The following is a 20,376-nucleotide window of genomic DNA, read 5'->3' on the forward strand; positions in this document are numbered from 1 at the left end:
CTGGGTGTCATATAAGGCATCTATCTATCAATCAAAAAGTTATTTTAAATGCAAAATCCTTGCTGTGATGCCTCATGCTAAAAAATTCTGGCAGAATCCTGCTTAAAACTAAATTAGAATATTTATCAGGAATCATGTCCCATGCTGACACCAGCTTTAGAAGTAACTAGAATGTTCAGAGCCAAGTTTGATTTTCTAAAACACACACAATTGTTTTTATATTAGTTTAAACCATTAACTCCCATCCAAAAATTGTTAGAAAGTCACTAAACCTAAAACATTAACTCTAATTTCTCTCCACAGATGCTGCCAGACCTGCTGAGTTTTTTCAGCAATTTCTGTTTTTGTTTCTGATTTCCATGATTTTGCAGTTCCCTGGAGGAACGAAAAAAGAAGCTGCTGCAAAAGCTCAGCAGGTCTGGCAGTATCTGTGAAGGAAGAAAAAATAAGTTAATGTTTTGGGCCTAGTGACCCTTCTTCGGATCTGCTCCTTCTGAGGAATGGATCTGAGGAAGGGTCATCAGACCCAAAGCATTAACAGATTTTCTCTTCACACATGCTACCAGACCTGCTGAGCTTTTCCAGAAACTTCTGTTTTTGTACATATCAATGCAAAACAGATCAGTAGCAAGCAACTATCTTCTGTGTACATACCAACGTTTTCCTAGCTATAATCAGTTCAGAAGAAGAGTCACTGGATCCAAAATGTTAACTCTGCTTTATCTCCACAGATGCTGCTCGACCTGCTGAGTTTCCCCTGCAATTTCTGGTGAGATCAAACCTAAACTACTGTGCAACGCTGGTCTCCTTACTGAAGAAGGATGAAGGAAGAAGGACTTGTCGCCAGGGCAAGGGGATTGCCTACAGGCAAAGATTGGGTAGATATGGTCTATGTTCCCTAAGTTTAAAAAAAAATGAGCAATTATTTGTGATGGATTTGAATAGTAGGCTTAAGAAATGTTTCAGCTAGCTAGAGTTTCTAGAATCAAGTCACAGGCTTAGAGCAACATTTCAGACGTTTAGGTCTGAGATAAGGAGACATTTCCTCATTCAAAGAGTTGTGCATCCTAGAAGTGTTCTTTCCTGGTCATTGAGAATATTCAAGACAGAAATCAATAGATTATTTGGTTTAAAAGGAAATCAGAGATAAATGAACAGTAAAGGTAAGTGATCAGACATGGTCTTGACGAATTCTGGAAGAAATTTAAAAGGGAATATTGACCTAGCTTTGTGCTCTTGTTTCTTATGATTTTCTTTGCAAAGTTTGTACAGTAATTTCACAATGAAACAATTTTAAAATTGCTCAAAACAAATCAAAATTGCTCAAAAACACAAAGGCTTATAGATGCTGGAAATCTGAAACATAACAGGTCTGGGTAGCATCTGTGGAGAGAAAATCAGAGTTAACATCAAAGTATCAACTGTTATTCTCTGTAGCTGATGCCAGGTCAGTGTTTCTCTCTGCTTTTGTTTCAAAACTGATCTCCTTCTTTAGGAGTATGATCTATGTCTGGGTATTGCTTGTTTGTGGAACATTGATACATTTAATAGTCTTGATTGCTTAGAATATCCAGCTCAGAAACTTACCTTTCAACCTCCTGAGATGCTGCTTCGCCTGCTGTGTTCATCCAGCCCCACACTTTGTTATCTCAACATCATCTTCTACTTTCCAAAAATGCATCTATGCTGTTTGCCTCATGTATTACTTGCAGTATGTTTCACATTCTTACTGGAGATGGTCCCCCTGAAATCCCCATTGCAATTATTAATTACAATAATACATTGTCTCCACATTTGGTGTCTCTCTAACAGGTGGAAGCATGTTTACATGTATTCATGTCTCCCCTGCCCACTTCATTCTGAGCTCATTTCTTAGCGTATTTCCACCCTGCTGCTGCACTTCTCAACTTGTAGTGGCTTACTGTTGCCTTCCATTCTTGGGACAAGGAAAAGAGGAAGGATTCAAGTATGCTTCATCTGAAATTTTAATCAAATTCAAACCATTAGCAAGTTCTAAACCACATACTAGCTAAGTGACCTAACCATATCTATCTTAATAACTCTTTTCTAAACTTAAAAGGACTCCATTAGGTCATGCCTCAGCCTTAGCTTTGAAGGAAAGAGACATAGCCTTTTTAATCTTTCCTGACAGCTATAACCTTTTAGTTCTGGTGTCAACTTCATAAATCTTTCTGCACCTTCTCCAGTGCCTCTATCTCCGCTTTTTAAAATGAAGTCTACAGCCGTGAAAGTACTTAAAATGTGGGTTAATCAAGGTTCTAAAATTTTAACAAAAATCTAAGAATAATTCAAATTACTTTCAAATGAAATTACATAAATTAGCTTAAACTTTTTTGATACGAAGAAGTTAGTTAGCCAGAAGGATGGGTTGTGCAAGCGTACTATTTAATTGTCTCAGTTAAGTATATATTGTTTATACAAAAGCAGGTCATTTTAACAGAATAGTCAAATCCTAAACAACAAAAAAACTTTTTGGCAAATAAACAGTGGCGTACTATGGAGTGTTTACATTTACGTATTGTGCTCAGTGAGATATAACCCTGTGTGGAATTCAAATAGACAGAGACAGACTTAAAGTCAGTAGGGGTGTACGACAAACTGTGCAGGGATGCTATGAAGCATAAAAATGTGTTGTAACTCCAAATTAAAACTCAATTAGTGTTAGAAGAGTAATGAAGGAATAGAATGAGTTTTATGAAAATTATAATCCCATTTCTTGCTGAGGTAATCCATTATTTAACTTGCAAGGAACATATAATGTTACCTACTTAATGCACAAATAATACCTGAAACCCACGTCCTATTGATTCTCAAAAGGAAAAACTTTTAAGATTGATAAGTTTAGAAGGCAGATCACTGGTTAAGGTGAATTCCAAATGGTTTCTTAACTGCAAACTGCCAATTCAACACAGCCTGAGGAATGAATTTGAGATTTCCTTGGTTTACACAACTTAACACCATACTACAGCCACTTACACTGCACATTGGATAATAAGGTTACTTTTGAAAATAATCAGTTGTCTTCTGTAATAAGCTGCATTTCAGGAGATACTTCTTTCCTTCTTGACTTTTGAGTGGTAATGAGGTGTTACCAGCAGGTCCTATAGTAGAAATGGAAGGAGGAGACAAGTTTTGTCTGCGTCAGTTCAGCAGATTGCCCTCCTGACTCTAGATCAAAAAGATTCCAGAAGCAGGAGGATCACAAAGTACATTTCAGCCCCAAATCTCTGTCCCCTGGGTAACTGTCCTTTCCCTTATCATTCCTTATCACTTCAATGAGGACATGCTGCACTTTCAATTGCTTGTTTTTTACGACAACACATAGCGTTGGCATTCAGTAGGCCAAGAATAGCTACTTCAATAGCTTATTAATGGTTAAGATGTTTTTCCCTGAAGTGGGGGGGGCGGGGAAGGGATCCAGTGGTAACTGTTTACATCTGGTTTTCTCTCAGACCCTAAATCTTCTGCTATCTCCACAGAGGATGACACACAGCATGTCTATTTAGGGTTAAAATGGTATAATCAATATACCAGCTTCCACTATACAGATAGGAACACCCCCAGTGGTGTAACAAAAGCTCAGACTGAAATCAGAGGTTGTACCTATTGTAAATTTGGTCCTTATGATGACTGTGGTGGTGTCAATATTGCTGTCATTCATGATTTTTGACATGCATCTGGTATTTTTGTGATCATCACTGTTGACCTAATAATCCCTGTGGAGATTTTCACTTTGTGCATTCCTCAGTGTCTGTCTTGCAAGTGTCTTTTCTGGGCCTTCTCCTACATAGTGCTACTTAAGTGCTGCAAAAAAAAAAGCACTTACTCAGGAAGACTGCATATATTCTTGAAAGAGTCCTTTCAGCTCAACTGGACCTTGAGGACCTGGCTTTAATTAGGCAGCACAACTGACATAGAGTCAGAGATCTTGGCTGACCATCTGAGGATATCTGCACAGTGTTAGTGGAGTAATAGCCGCAAATATTTGGAGTACAGACTTGGTCATCCTGAAGCTCGATGAAGCCACTACCACTGCCCAGAAGTCATAACCCTAGTAATCTGTTTGTGCACACATATCTGGATTGCTGTGTAACCCTGAAAGTCTCTTGAACACCGTTATGTGCAGCTGTAATGGTAGCAGAATGAATTTGCATGCCAACAGCTAAGCTGGCATAGCCAAAAGAGTCAATGTCATGACTTTAATGTGAACTTTCTCTCAGACAATAGGGTCCTTCTGCCTGTGCTACACTAGAAGCTGATGCATCAACCACAAGATACTGCATTACTGTTGCGTCTGCTAGTATTACCATAGATTTGGCCGAAAAAAGAATAAACTCCAAGCAGTGCACAAAACTGCCAAGTTGGGCAGAACTCTGCCATTCTTCCTGACAGTGCCAACATGTGAACCTGCCAATGGACCAAGCATCTTGGTGTGCATACACTCATACATTCTCCTCTGTGCAGCCTCTTCAGCATTCTCATCGGACAGTCCTACAGGCAGACTTATCTGCAAAGCTGCCTTCCAGTGAGCTGCTACTCAAATAACAGCAGCTAACTCAGTCCTGTCAACACTGCTGAGTCCTCTTTTCTAACATCTGGGGCTAGTGCAAACACTGGGACAGCTGTCTCACTGATTAGTTTAGCACAGTTAATATAGTACCATTCAGCATGGAAATAGACCCCTTAGTCCAACTCGTCTGCGCCAACCAGATGTCCTGAACTGATCTAGTCCCAGCTGCCAGCACTTTATCCATATCCCTCAAAACCCTTCCTATTCATGTATTGTAGAGTTGTCATTTTATCAGCTTCTACCACCTCCCCTGATGGCTCATTTCAGACATGCACCACACTGCGAAAAACTTGCCCTTCTGATACCTTTTAAATCTTTCCCCTCTCACGCTAAGCCTATGCCCTCTAGTTTTGGACTTCCTCACCTTAGGAAAAAGACCTTAGCTATTTACCCGATCCATGCCCACATGATTTTATAAACCTTGTTAAGCTCACCCCTGAGCCTCAATATTTCAGGGAAAAAATCTCCAGCCAATTCAGCATCTGTTACTCATTGTCATAAATCACAGAATCATACTTCATAGATAATGTCCCAGACACTACCACCACCATATTCAGGTTTGTCCTGCCCTACCAGCAGGGCAAACAAGACAGGGGTGGCAACAGAGTGATATTGTATCTTAAGAGTTACTGTGGCATCAACATGGACTCTGAACCTCAAAGTCTCATAACATCCATTCAAGCTTGAATAAAGGAACCTCCTTCTGACTACCAACCATCTCCTCTCCCTAGTCAGTTGATGAACCAGTACACCTCTACATTGAACCCCAGCATGGAGGAAGCACCGAGGGTAGCAAGCATTCCAAATGTACTCTGGGTGTACTTCAATGTCCATCAGCAAGAATGGGTCAGTAGAACCTAAAGGATTTATCGGGTCTGCAGCAGGTGGTGAGGAAACCAAGATTGAGAAATATGCTTTAAATTAATCCTCACTAATCTTGCTATTACAAAAGTATACAATCGCTAGTGAGTTTTGAGAAGATCTGTAGCTCAGGTTGAGGTTCTGGATGTGAGTTTGCTCGCTGAGCTGGAAGGTTCGTTTTCAGACGTTTCGTTACCATTCTAGGTAACATCATCAGTGAACCTCCGGTGAAGCGCTGGTGTTATGTCCTACTTTCTATATAAGAAAACCTAAACAGATAAATAGAAAGCGGGACATAACACCAGCGCTTCACTGGAGGCTCACTGATGATGTTACCTAGAATAGTGACAAAACGTCTGAAAACGAACCTTCCAGCTCAGCAAGCAAACTCACATCCAGAGCATACAATCGTATTAGTATTAGTAGAAGTGATTGACACGGTGTCCTTCTAGAGACAAAATCCCATCTTTACACCAAAGAAATCCTCCCCTGTGTTGTGTGGCACCACCAGCATGCTAAATGGAAGAGATTTTGAAAATAGCAACTCAAAATAGGCATTCATGAGTTGTGAGCCATCAGCAGCAGCTAACCGATACTCAAAAACAGCCTGTAAACCTCACGGCCCTGCATATCTTCCAGTCTATCATTACCACCGAGCCATCACCACCTGGTTTCAAATAGAGTACATGAGGGCATATCAGGAGCAGCACCGGGCATACCTCAAAATGAAACCACAAAACAGGAACATGTGCAAGCAAAAGTAAGCAGCAAGTAAATGGAGAGATCTGAGCAATTCCACAACAAAGAGATCTGATACAAGCACTGCAGTTCTGGCACATTCAAATGGTGGTGGTGAATAAGACAATTCACTTGAAGAAGGAGGCTCTACAATATTTGGATTGCTACAATTGTGCAATTACGTGGGAGCCCAGCAGATCAGTGCAAAAGATAAAGCTGGACGATTTACAACAACCAGAAAGGATAAGTGGATGCTCTATCTCAGTCTCCTCCACAGGTTTCCCAACATGACAATGCCAACCTTGAGCCAATTCTACTCACTCCACATGATATCAGGAGATGATTGATGGACTGGTGAACTGAGTACTGTTTTGGTTTCCTTACTTGCGGAAGGATGTAACTGCTTAGGAGGTGGTTCAGATTAATCTTTAGATTAATTCCACAGATGAAAGGCTTCTCTCATGAGGAGAGATTGAGCAGTTTAGGCCTTTATTCATTACAGGTTAGAAAGTTGAGAGGAGAGCTAATTGAAGTATACAAGATACTAATGAGGATTGTTTAAGCAGATGTAGAGCAGATGTTTCCCCTTTGGTGCATTATAAAACAAGATTTCATAGTTTTAGGCTAAGGGGTGGCAGATTTAAAACAATGATAAAGAAGTATTAGTTCTATCAAAAGGTCATTAATCTGTGGAATTCACTACCTCAAAGTGCAGTGAATGCTAAGGCACTGAATAGAATTTAGGAGATAGATTTTTCATTCATAACATGTTGAAGGGTTGTGAAAAGTTTAGCTGAGGCTAGATGACAGTATTAAATGGCAGAGCAGGCTTGTGGATATGAATTACCTCCTCTTGCCCTATGTTCTCCTAAAGGTCATTGGTGAATGAAATGGTTGCTTCTGCTATTTGACATCAGTTTAATTGTCAACCTTTGATTTTAATTGTGGATGTTTTAAAAATTGAATTCAAATTGCAACATGTGTTGGATTCCTAGAACATTATGTGGGTTACTGCATTAATAGCCTACCCATTTTTAATCTAATACCACCACATCATTATTTCCCCTTATCTTCTTACTTTTTAAAGAAAATGGACCTTGAAAATAATCTGTATCAATAGCACTGAAGACTTATGTTCCAGAGCCTTCCAAACCTTTAACCAAACTCTTTCAGTATAACTACAATATTGTCACAATGTGGCAAATTGCCCAGGCTATGTCATGTACCCAAAGGGACAAATATTACTTTACCCAATTACTGCTCTACTCTTGATCAACAGTAACGTGGTGAAAGGGGTCATCAAATTGATGGTATTTACAGGAAAAAATGCAAAAAATGTGAGGATTGAGGTGAAAAGCAAGTGATACATAAGTCAGTGATAATGCGAACTGCAGATGCTGGAGAATCCAAGATAATAAACTGTGAGGCTGGATGAACACAGCAGGCCCAGCAGCATCTCAGGAGCACAAAAGCTGCCGTTTCAGGCCTAGACCCTTCATCAGAGAGGGGGATGGGGAGAGGGTTCTGGAATAAATAGGGAGAGGGGGGGAGGCGGACCGAAGATGGAGAGAAAAGAAGATAGGTGGAGAGTAGAGTGTAAGTGGGGAGGTAGGGAGGGGATAGGTCAGTCCAGGGAAGATGGACAGGTCAAGGAGGTAGGGATGAGATTAGTAGGTAGGAGATGGAGGTGTGGCTTGGGGTGGGAAGAAGGGATGGGTGAGAGGAAGAACAGGTTAGGGAGGCAGAGACAGGCTGGACTGGTTTTGGGATGCAGTGGGTGGTGGGGAAGAGCTGGGCTGGTTGTGTGGTGCAGTGGGGGGAGGGGACGAACTGGGCTGGTTTTGGGATGCAGTGGGGGAAGGGGAGATTATGAAGCTGGTGAAGTCAACATTGATACCATTGGGCTGCAGGGTTCCCAAGCGGAATATGAGTTGCTGTTCCTGCAACTTTCGGGTGGCATCATTGTGGCACTGCAGGAGGCCCATGATGGACGTGTCATCTAAAGAATGTGAGGGGGAGTGGAAACATAAGTGATACATAAGTCACACCATTTGTAGCTTGCAATTAATGCAAAGTATGAGGATAAAGATGAAGTGGGATTGAGAAGGTGCATTTAATGGGAACACACCCCTCTCCTGGATGTTTTCAGTGATGTCAAATTCAATGACCTCTGTGTCTGCCTTATGATATATCTCCTTCAAAGGGCTTGGCTGAAGCAGGTGTGTGTCTGTCACCCGCCACCCCTCTGCTGCTGTCTTCAACTGTATGTGACCTTGTCCTCCAAACAAAAAAGGGAAGGATGCCATTTACTCTGTTTAAAGGTGTTTGCATGTCAGAGCTGACTAGTTAATGGTATATGGAAACTGAGAGAGATGGTTGCAAAAGATGGCTGCATTGACAAGAGCATGCAAGTGGGGCAGAGCATCTAAATATTAGGTATGGATTGGCGGTTGCTGGTGGTTGAGTGAGTGACTGAGATTGATTCGCTGTGTAGTGTGAAAGGGCCGTGGTTTAGTTAGTTTAGTAGGTGAGAGAAGGTGCTAGCAAATTGAAGATGTGTTTTCACTGATGTTGACTCCTCTCATAAGCTCAGAGAGTTTTTGCTGGGCAAAGCACAAGCTTCTCAGAGTCAGGTTCTCAAAATTCACCTTTCAGGCTACTTGCTGATATTTGCTTCACAGCATATACCTCCTGTGAAAACTTCAGATCCCGTTGAATCGCTCTCCTCCTCCTTGCCTGCTCAGCCCTCCAGTATTGCATCAGTTAACCTGGGAGCTCTTTCTATTCCATTGACACTCTTATTCCTTCCAAAGACTTCTTGAAACAGTTCCAGCAATTGCTGTAGCCTGAATCCAAGTTCTTCCCTTGGGGCAGACTGTCTTTCAGAACTAAAGCTAGCTGTGACTTTGTACTAGCTAACCATGAACCTGGGCACATGCTGTGCTTGCAGCCAGTCAGAAGCATGAATTCATGCTGGGCTGCACACTGAAACCAAGTTAATGAAAAGTAAGCACAAAGATTGCACGCAGCCTGCCTCAAAGGCATGGGATGATGATCCCTGGATCCTCTATTGAACCTAATTGAATTTTATCCTAATGTGCCTTATACAAACAGTTCACTTGGTCAGTTGACTGGTTCTTGGTAAAGTTTCAGGGATAAAACATTGTTAGTTCACAATAACAGAGTGAGGGTGAGTAAGCGTATGAGGGTCAGTGCCTGGAGGTAAGGTTAAACCATGCAGTCAATCTCCAGTTCACATTTACTGTTGCTGTTAAAATCATAACTGGTCACTGCTGAACAGGTACATTCAAGCACAAAGCAATTTCTGATTAGATTTACCAGGTCTTCTGGTTGCTCAAGGCACACTCTTATTAGAAGGCAGGTAGGCACAGTTGTAGTTTTCTACTGGATTCAACTGGTTTTTCCTTGAGAACCTGTTTCTTCCATCAAACAACCAGCAAAGCCTCACAATAAGGATAGCACTCCCAGCAAGTAGCATTCTTTCGTTGTGGATAACAAAGTGTGAAGCTGGGTGAACACAACAGGCCAAGCAGCATCTCAGGGGCACAAAAGCTGATGATTCGGGCCTAGACCATCAGCTTTTGTGCTCCTGAGATGCTGCTTGGTCTGCTGTGTTCATCCAGCTTCACACTTTGTTATCGTGGATTCTCCAGCACCTGCAGTTCCCATTATCTCTTCTTTCATTGTGGAGCCTAGTTTTTGTGGTCAAGTACCTGGAAAGAAGCTTTAAGTCACAATTGTTGGAAATAAAGAAGGAATTACCTCACTGAGCCAAACAAGTTAGATAATAGCAAAAGCAAATTAACAAAATTATACCCAAAATAGCCTTGGTAATTGAGGCTGGATTAAAAATTATAGTAGTTGAAACAAACTGCTATGGTACTGGACTAAAGTGAAGTCTGATGATGTGCTATTAGCCTGATATGGCCCACATGCTGCAACCAGCTTATAAAAGGATCCCAGATGTTATAGTGGTCTGCAATTTAACACTAGGCTGATTTTCCCAATTGTCTCATATTTTTGCTAAATTGGATCTACAAGAGATATTAGAGGTGCATGATTAGAATTTATTCTATGAACAGTCAATGCATGCATATCAAAATAGTTATCAATTAGAGGCAGTAGCCTTAATAGAGCAGATGGGGATTTAATACAAAAATGTTAACCATTTGTACAATAATTTATTCGAGCAAGTGTTGCAGATTGGTCAGATTTACAAATGTGTACATAGCTGAGCAAGTACAATCTATGTTATGAACTCTGTCAGATATCTAAAATATTATATTTTAAGAGAAAGTTCCGAAGTAAAGGCAATAACTTCATTGTGTGCATCTTTGGAATATATGCTCGAGAGTCTATATTACCCAAATAATATACAGTGTCTTTGGCAAACTGTGGACAACACACAATGAGCTAAATTCTCCTGTGGAATTTAGGATTCCAATGTTGCAACCAAATGGTTGTCTTGAATTCACATTTACTGGCAGTGAGACCTGTATAGTGATTTTTTTGAAGAAGGACACCCAGCTGGCTGCCTCCAGGCACCCCCTCATTGGAGGGATGGATGCTCTGAGGTCTCAACCGTGCCACTGGAGTGACAAGCTCAATTGATGCCAGCCAAAGAGCCAAAGGCAACTCAAAATGTTAACCCACTTTATAATATACTGCTACCTTTCCCTATTAATCCCAATACTCACCAACGACTTTCCTCCACTGCTGTAGTCATTTAAAGTATGACGTTCTTGTGTTTGTCCTGGAGTGCAAGGTGAAAGTTTTTGGCTTCATGCCATTGCTTCAAACAATATTCGAGTTCTGGACTACGCAGTGGCTGTTGATAAAAAGATATTTGATTGCTCCCTTTAAAAAAGTTCTGCAGATTAAACAGTTTTGCTGCAAGTCCACACTATTTAGGACGAGGTGACCTAAAAATATTCCATGACATAAATATAAATATATAGTTTGGCAGGGAAGTCAAGAAAGATGTTTTCTAGCTTTGGGTAGATTATCAAGCTCAACCTTTGCAAAATGTGATTATGTCAAATTTGGGAAAAAGATTTTTACTTTTACAATATAAATCAGAGCAGTAATATTGAATATTTGGCATTGTACCTCAGCATGTATTAATTGTGCTAGGTTTGAGAAGTTTCCTGAAAAGCTTTCCTCTCTGCATGTTGCAGAACATAAAATCTGCCATGAACCATCCAAGACTGTTTTGTATAATATATATGCAGTTTAAAAAAAACTATTGTATTTCAGACAGGCAACTAGATTAATTATATTACTACAACAGAATATGGGTTTTTAATCAAAAAGCATTTTTAATAACTGTCTGGTTCACCATATGTAAAGGACCCTCATAATAACTGAAAATAGCCTTAAAACACTGTACAGATTCATTCATATTACTGAGCAGTGGTTACTCTCTTTCATAAATTAAACACCTTTTTTAAAAGAAGTGCCCATCCATGACTGTGTCTTAAGAGTTACTGAAGCAGGTTTGAGGCTAAGAATTCGATGACAAATAACTCAATACCTAATTTCCCAAAGTTTGTCCACCGTCTACAAATCATACGTTTGGAGAGTGATGGAATAGTCACCACTTGCTTGGGTAAATGCAGCTCCAACAATGCTCAAGAAGTTCAGCGTCATCAAGGGGAAATCATTCTGCCTGACTGGTAAAAGGAGGTGGATGGAGTACCAGTCACTCATTCCAAAAACTCTGCAAAGTGCAGTATGTACACTGTCCACAAGATGCACTGCAACACCTCACCCAGACACCTTACACATTTCTTCTAAACCTGTGACCTCCAATACCTCAAAAGGAGAAGCGGCAGGTGCATGGGTACAGCATCTACTGTGAGATCCTCCCCAAGCCACATATTGCCCTGACTTGGAACTATACTACCAAATTTGTATCGTTGCAAGGCCAAAATCCTCAATTTCTAGTAACAATTGTACCTACACCACATCGAATGCAAAGGTTCAAGAAAGTGGTTCACCACTATTCCACAACTGCCATGAGAGCTGGGCAATAAATGTTGGCCTACTCAGAAATTCCCACATTCTGTGAGTCACACAACTATCATGGGGCAGAGGGAAGCCTTCTTCAGAAAATTTCTGAAGAAGGGTCCAGACCCAAAACGTCAGCTTTCCTGCCCCTCTGATGCTGCCTGGCCTGCTGTGTTCATCTAACTCCACACCTTGTAATCTCAGATGCCAGCATTGGCAGTTCCTACTATCTCTGAAAAGTTTTTGTATGAAGTTTCACAGTATTTGAGCCACTTTAACCAATTTCAGGAAAAATTTATTTCTAACAATGTTGTGGAAAATCATGCCTCTTAAATTGTTTTGAACTTTTCTCTGTTTCCTATGTATTCTAAACTAAAAAATACAAAATTCTCAATAAAATGTTACAAAAAGTGAACAAACCAACCTTTTAAATGTTATTCAAACAGGCCCATTCGGTTGTAGTTTGGCTTTTTATAATTAAACTTATTTGCCTAAAACTTAAGAATTTACTAAAATGATATACTTCTTCCCTCAACATTTCTGCAATAGGATCAATTGGTATTAAACTATTAATAAAGTATTATTGTTAAAATTGGTACTAAAGTGTTCCTAATTATGGAAGTAACTCAATGTTTTTATTAGATTTGGTTTGAACAATGGCTAAAAGAAAAGTTGCCTCAGCCCTACCAAACAGAGAAAATGCTGTCTCATTAGAAAGATGATTGGTGGTGGTCTCACACCTCAGGTGAGGTGACACGTTGAGGAGGAAAATCCTGCATGATAACCTCGACCAGTGCAGGTATTAAACCTGTTAATCTTATTCTGCATTACAAACCAGCTGTCCAACAACACTAACTGTCTCCCTTGAATAGTGATACAATCCTGATCGGACAATCTCAGAAATTTGTGGCACACAAGCATGTTAGTCAATCATCTTTGTATTATCTTATTGTTGAGACTAATTCTGAACAAATCCCAATAACCTGCTTGTGGTCCACAATCATCTTCTACTTCAGATATTTTAATTTCTGTACAGTTTTCACTTTTGGTTTCAAAAACATTCATACATACTATGGAAAGGTGTGTCAGTAAGTAGTGATAATGAGGTCAGCCAGGTGGACCTCATAGAATATGAGTTCCCTCATTGGGCCAGATTAACTGACCCAGTTATGGAGTCCTGGCTGTCAGATATAAACAGGAATGTCAGAGGTTCTGATCATTCTGGGGGCCAACTCTGAGGCAGCTGGATCAATGTCAATACCATTTATTCTTGTGTAGATAAAGGGTGACTAGGTGACAGGATATTGGCCTCTGTGGAGTTATTTCAGTGATGATGAGAAAAACCCATACTCATGAAGATATTTACTTGAAATAATTGCCTTTGAGTTGAGGTAAGCATTTCTGGCATCACACTTTTATTTTGGAAGCCTCACTCACTTGATCCTGTTGAAGACTGGGCCCAATATATGGAAAGAATACTTTAACTTTTCTGGGTAAATGATGTTTTGGCAGATGAAAAGCAATAAATAATTCTCCTGACAGCTTGTGAATCTGCAGCTTTTTCATATGTTAGGAGCCTGACTTTCCATGAGCTGCCAGATACTAAAACCTTTCAAGAGTTGATGCATTTAGTTGAGGAATATTATGACCCAAAGCTCGTCTAATTCTCAGATGGTAATGTTTTTATGAGGTAATTTGAGAACCAGGGGCATTTGTATTGGTATTTTTGACTAGGTTAAGGTGACTGGCAGAGGCATGTCATTTTGGTTTTACCCATAATGAGATGCTGAGAGACTGTTAGGTATGTGGGATTAATGATGTAACCAGGCAAAAATGCTTACTAGCTAAAGCCCAACTGGACTTCAAACAGGCACTGCAACTGGCTTTAGAATATAGAAATATACAACATAGGAATGGGCCCTTTGGCCCACAATGTTGTGCTGAACCCTGATGCCAAATTAAACACATTCCTTCTGTCGACAATAAAATGTGAGGCTGGATGAACACAGCAGGCCCAGCAGCATCTCAGGAGCACAAAAGCTGACGTTTCGGGCCTAGACCCTTCATCAGAGAGGGGGATGGGGTGAGGATTCTGGAATAAATAGGGAGACCACCTCTACACCCAGAAAGCCCCAACCGCGACCACCTCTACACCCAGAAAAACTGCTCGACCATGTCCTGAAGCAAACCAGGTACCACAGCCACATCACGTTCCTCAGCACCTGCCTATGGAACCGGATCATCCCCAATGGACTACAGTCTACATTTCAGCCTTCCCAATTTTGCCCCAACTGCGACCACCTCTACACCCAGAAACCCCCCCCCCTCCCTATTTATTCCAGAACCCTCACCCCATCCCCCTCTCTGATGAAGGGTCTAGGCCCGAAACGTCAGCTTTTGTGCTCCTGAGATGCTGCTGGGCCTGCTGTGTTCATCCAGCCTCACATTTTATTATCTTGGATTCTCCAGCATCTGCAGTTCCCATTATCACATTCCTTCTGTCGGCCTTTGGTCCATATCTTTCCATTCTTTGCATATTCATGTGCTTATCTAAAAGTGTCTTAAATGTCCCTGTTAAATCTGCCTCTACACCTGACAATGTGCTCCACTCTCCTCACACTCTGTGTAAAAAAAAACTTGCTCCTCATATCTCCTTTGAAATTGCTCCCTCTCACTTTAAATGCATGTCACTTAGTTTAATGACATTTCAATTTTGGGGAAAAAGATTCTGACAGTCAACCCTATCTATGCATATCAATTGTATAAACCTCTACCAAGTCTCCCCACAGCTTTTGATGCTCAAGAGAAAACAACCAGTTCCCATTATCACTGATACAAGTTTTTCTAACCTCTCCTTATAGTTTATACCCTCTAATCCTGGCAGCATCCTGGCAAACCTCGTCTGCACCGTCTCCAAAATCTCCACATCCTTCTTGTAATGTGGTGGCTAGAATTGAACACAGTATTCTAGACATGGTCTAACCAAAGTCTTATGAAGGCTGCAACATGACATTCTGACTCCCAGTACGGATCCCTGGGGAACATTACTAGTCACAGACCTCCAGCCTGGAAAACAGCCTTCCACCACTACCTTCTGCCTTCTATAAGCAAGGCAATTCATCATGGATCCCATGCATCTTAATTTTCTGGATGAGCCTAACTTGAGGGATCTTGTCGAAAGCCTTACTACAATCCATGTAAACAACATCCACGATCCTACCATTATTGACTACATTTGTCACCTCCTCAAAAAATGCAATTATCCTAGAAAGACATGACTTGCCCTGCACAAATCCATGTTGACTGTCCCCATGTTTGCTTTTCCAAATGTGGATAAATCCTCTCCCTAAGAATTCCCTCCAATAGCTTCCCATCCACCCAAGTAGAACTCACTGCTCTATGGTTTCCTAGACTATCCCTATTAGCTACTCGTCAAACCTCATGGAACTCTCCAGTGGCTATAGAGGAAGAAAAGATCGTAGTCAAGGCTCCAAAAATCTCTTCTCTTGCCTCTCTCAACAACCTGGTTAGATACTATCAGACCCTATGGACTTGTCAAGAGGCCCTATATCACTTCTTGATCTTGGGAAATATGCCATATCACACTAGCATGCTTGACACAAAGTTCATTATCCTCCATATCCTTCTCCTGGGTGAATACTGACACTAAGTGCTCATTTAGGATCTCACCCATATCCTGTACTTCGAAGCACAAGCTCCCTCCTTTATCCTTGAGTGCCCCTAATAGGTGAGAAGGAAGATGGGCAAGTGGTGTCAGGTCAAGGAGGTGGGATTGAGAGAGAGGGCTGGACATGGGGTGAGGTCAGAGATGGAGAGATTTTGAAGCTGGTGAATTCTATATTGAGGCCATTGGGCTGTAAGCTCCCGAGATGGAATATAAAGGTGTTGTTCCTCACGTTTGTATGGCCTAATTGTAACACTGGAGGAGGCCCAGAATGCATATCACCAAGAGAGTAGAAGAGGCAGTTGAAATGGCTGGCAATCAGAAGGTGGTATTGATTGGAGCATACAGAGCACAGGTGTTCTGTGAATCGGTCACGGAGTCTGCACTTGCTCTCTTTGGCATAGACCACGTCGAGAGCAATGGATATTGTAGACCAGGTTAGAAGACATACAGGTGAATCCCTGTCGGATATGGAATGATTGTTTGGGGTCTTGAATGGAGGTGAGAGAGGAGGAATGGGGGCAGGTGTAGCACTTCCTGCAGTTGCAGGGAAAGATGCCGGGTGTGGTAGGGAGCATGGAGTTGATGACAGAGTTGTAAATTGAGCAGTCCCTTTGAAAGGTAGAGAGGGGTGGGGCAGGAAATCGCTCTTTGTTGGTGGGGTCTGAGGATAGGTCACAAAAGTGGCAGAGGATGAGCACTGGATTCGGAGGCTGGTGGGATGGTATGTCAGGACCAGGGGTACTCTAACCATGTTGTTGTGTGGAGAGGGCTTTTGAGGGCAGAAATGCAGGAGATGCAAGGGATACGGTTGAGGCCATTACGAATCATGGGAGAGAGGAAGTTAAAATCCTTGAAGTAAGAGGACATCTGGGATGTCTGGGAGTGGAATGCTTCATCCCAGGAGCGGATGCAGTGGAGGAATTGGGAGTATGGGGGTCACATTTTTGCAAGAGGGTGGGTGACAGGAGGTGTAGTCAAGGTAGGTATGGGTGTTGGTGGGAGTCAGTCATCGATTAATGGTGGAAGAGGTAAGGGATGGTGCCAGTGTAACAACAGTAGAGGGACTATTCCACATCTCCTAAGAAGAGGCAGACATAGCTTGGACTCATACGGGTGCCCATAGCCACCCCTTTAATTTGTAGGATGTGGGAGGAGTTAAAGGAAAAGAAAAGGAGTTAAAGTTAAAGGAGTTAAAGAGTGATGATGACTTCTGTCAAGCAGATGAGAGTGGTGGTGGAGGAGCTCTGGTTGGGCCTATGAGAGAAGGAGGAAACTGAGGGCTTTTAGGCCCTCCTCATGGATTCACTTAAATTCTGCCCAATGTAAGCCTTCAGCCCTCTACGGGAGTCCCTGTCAATATTGGGGAAGTTAAAGTCAACCATGATGACAACTCTGGTTTGACTGCATCTTTCCATAATCAGCCTACACATCTGTTTCTCAATCTTTCAGGTGGATGTTGGGGGACCTATAATCCTACATGAGTGGTTGCACCCAGCTTATATTTTGAGCTCTACCCATCTCAGACCAGTAGGTGAGCCCTCCAGCATGTCCTCTCTGAGTGCAGATATTAACATCCTCCCTGATTTATAATGCAACTCCTCCACCTCTTTTACCTTCCCCTCTATCTCGTCTAAAACAATGAAACCCTGGAACATTGAGCAATGAGTGAACGCCCTCTCTCAACCAAGTCTCTGTAACGGCTACAACACCACAGTCCCATTGACTGATCCAGGTTCTAAGCTCCTCTGCATAACCTGTATTACTCCTTGTGTTGAAATGAACACACTTCAACCATTAGGGCCAAATGGCCTACTCCTGCACCTATTGTCTATTGTCTATTGTCTATCGTCTATTAGTGTAATCATGTTCATTTACTTGTCTCTGCCTGTCTTTCCTTTCTGATCTACTGGTCCCAATATGTAACTTCCCCTCAATCCTTCCACTTGCTGACCTGGTCTGGTTCCCAGGCCCCTGCTGGTTTTATCATTGAAAAATTCAGCAAGTGGAGCATATGCATTGCAGGGTATTCCAACGAAAGTGGACATGTTCACCAGTCTGCCTAAGCTTGGTGAACATCGCTTGAGTAAGGCAAATGCATAGCCTCACTCAGGACATATCCTGAACAGAGGGACTCTGGGTCGGCCTGTAGAACCCTGGACGAATAGTGTCCGTAATGGTTTTAAACTTTCTGGACATACTACCAATCATAACTGACAATACTAGACTATGCAGAAAGACCCAATCCTGGCCTAGTGGTATTATCGCTGGACTCCCAATCCAGAGACCCAGATAATGTTCTGGCAACCTTGGCCTGAATCCTGCCATGGCAGATGATGGAATTTGAATTGATTTATGAAAAAACATCAGAGTCTAATGATGATTACGAATCCATTGTCAATTGTTGGAAAAAACCCATCTGGCTCACTAATGTTCTTTTAGGGAAGTAAACGACCATCCTTACCTGGTCTGGCCTACATGTGATTCCAGACCCACAGCAAAGTGGGTGTCTCTTAACTGCCCTCTGAGCATTTAAGGCTTGGCCAGTAACACCCTCATCCTGAGAATGAACTTAAAAAAAAACTGAACAGTTGGTGGTGTTGGGGGGAATCAAAAGGCTGTCACAACGAGAAATGAAACATTTTTGGAGCCAGAGAGACCAGATGACATTGGAAAATGGTATATTATGGGGAGCTAGATTCATTGCCCTGAGCAAAGGTTTCTACCAGATGTTGGCTGAACTCTACCAGGATCACCCATGGGTTTCCAAAGTGAAGGTGTTGGTGAGACATTATGTCTGGTGGCCAGGGTTGGATGCTGACAAAGCTGCTTTGGTGCGGCAGTGCTCAAAATGCCAACAAGGACAAAAATTACCACCAGCAGCTCTCTGACATTTGTGACAAAGGCTGGGTAAATCCTAGACTCAGTGACATTTCGACCATGCAGGTCCTTTCCTTGGGCTCAATGTCCTTAGTCATTGTAGATGCCAACTGACATTGCCACACCCGGCACCTTCCCCTGCAACCGCAGGAAATGCTACACTTGTCCCCACACCTCCTCCCTCACCCCTATCCCAGGCCCTAAGATGACATTCCACATTAAGCAGAGGTTCACCTGCGCATCTGCCAATGTGGTATACTGCATCCACTGTACCCGGTGCGGCTTCCTCTACATTGGGGAAACCAAGCGGAGGCTTGGGGACCGCTTTGCAGAACACCTCCGCTCAGTTCGCAACAAACAACTGCACCTCCCAGTCGCAAACCATTTCCACTCCCCCTCCCATTCTCTTGATGACATGTCCATCATGGGCCTCCTGCACTGCCACAATGATGCCACCCGAAGGTTGCAGGAACAGCAACTCATATTCCGCCTGGGAACCCTGCAGCCATATGGTATCAATGTGGACTTCACCAGTTTCAAAATCTCCCCTTCCCCTACTGCATCCCTAAACCAGCCCAGTGCATCCCCTCCCCCCACTGCACCACACAACCAGCCCAGCTCTTCCCCCCCACCCACTGCATCCCAAAACCAGTCCAACCTGTCTCTGCCTCCCTAACCGGTTCTTCCTCTCACCCATCCCTTCCTCCCACCCCAAGCCGCACCCCCAGCTACCTACTAACCTCATCCCACCTCCTTGACCTGTCCGTCTTCCCTGGACTGACCTATCCCCTCCCTACCTCCCCACCTACACCCTCTCCACCTATCTTCTTTACTCTCCATCTTCGGTCCGCCTCCCCCTCTCTCCCCATTTATTCCAGTTCCCTCCCCCCATCCCCCTCTCTGATGAAGGGTCTAGGCCCGAAACGTCAGCTTTTGTGCTCCTGAGATGCTGCTTGGCCTGCTGTGTTCATCCAGCCTCACATTTTAATATCTTGGAATCTCCAGCATCTGCAGTTCCCATTATCTCTTGGCTGTATGTGTATAGAGTTTACTTGTCAAACACAGGGATAATGATAGAAAAACTGCAAACAACTTTTGTGATACGTGGACTCCTAGAAGTGTTGATCACAGATAGTGGGCCATCATTTACCAGCAGGGAATTTGAGTATTTCCAGCAGTCAAATGGCATTTATCATGTAAGGACAGCTGCATACTATTCATCATTGAACGGACTGGCAGAAAGAGCAGTCCAAATTTTGAAGGCAGGCTTAAAAGAAACAACCTACAACTTCACTTGACATCAAACAGTGCCAGTTCCTATTTGATTATGGGACTACCCCTCACACAGCCAAAGGGAAATCACCAGAGTTGCCAAGGGGTAGAAGACTTCACACCAGTTTAAATCTAATCTTCCCAGACTTTAGGTGGTGGTGAGAAGGGTGAAACAGTACCAGGAATGTCAATGTTGGACAGAAGGCTCCTCTAAGTGAGAGAGACAATTTACTTCAAATGTTGGAACAAGATTTCAGATTAGATTTAGATTTCTGTATTATTTTCATATGTGCTCAAAATGCACCAGTACAGGAGTACA

At 42.4% G+C, this 20,376-nt stretch overlaps 1 protein-coding gene across 14 annotated transcripts in view; it reads right to left on the reverse strand.

Moving 5' to 3' along the window:
• mgat4c (mgat4 family member C) overlaps positions 1–20,376 on the reverse strand; it is a 384,199-nt gene that overhangs the window by 87,322 nt on the left and 276,501 nt on the right. For 11 of the 14 annotated variants that reach the window (XM_048549097.2, XM_048549094.2, XM_048549088.2 and 8 more), the window contains one exon: positions 10,909–11,039. The exons of the other annotated variants lie outside the window; for them this stretch is intronic. The gene's annotated coding sequence lies outside the window, so the exon portion shown is untranslated. The remainder of the gene's footprint in view (positions 1–10,908; positions 11,040–20,376) is intronic. 14 annotated transcript variants of the gene reach the window in all.

The sequence above is a fragment of the Stegostoma tigrinum genome, chromosome 18 (assembly GCF_030684315.1).
Source record: "Stegostoma tigrinum isolate sSteTig4 chromosome 18, sSteTig4.hap1, whole genome shotgun sequence".
In the NCBI taxonomy this organism is placed as follows: domain Eukaryota; kingdom Metazoa; phylum Chordata; class Chondrichthyes; order Orectolobiformes; family Stegostomatidae; genus Stegostoma; species Stegostoma tigrinum.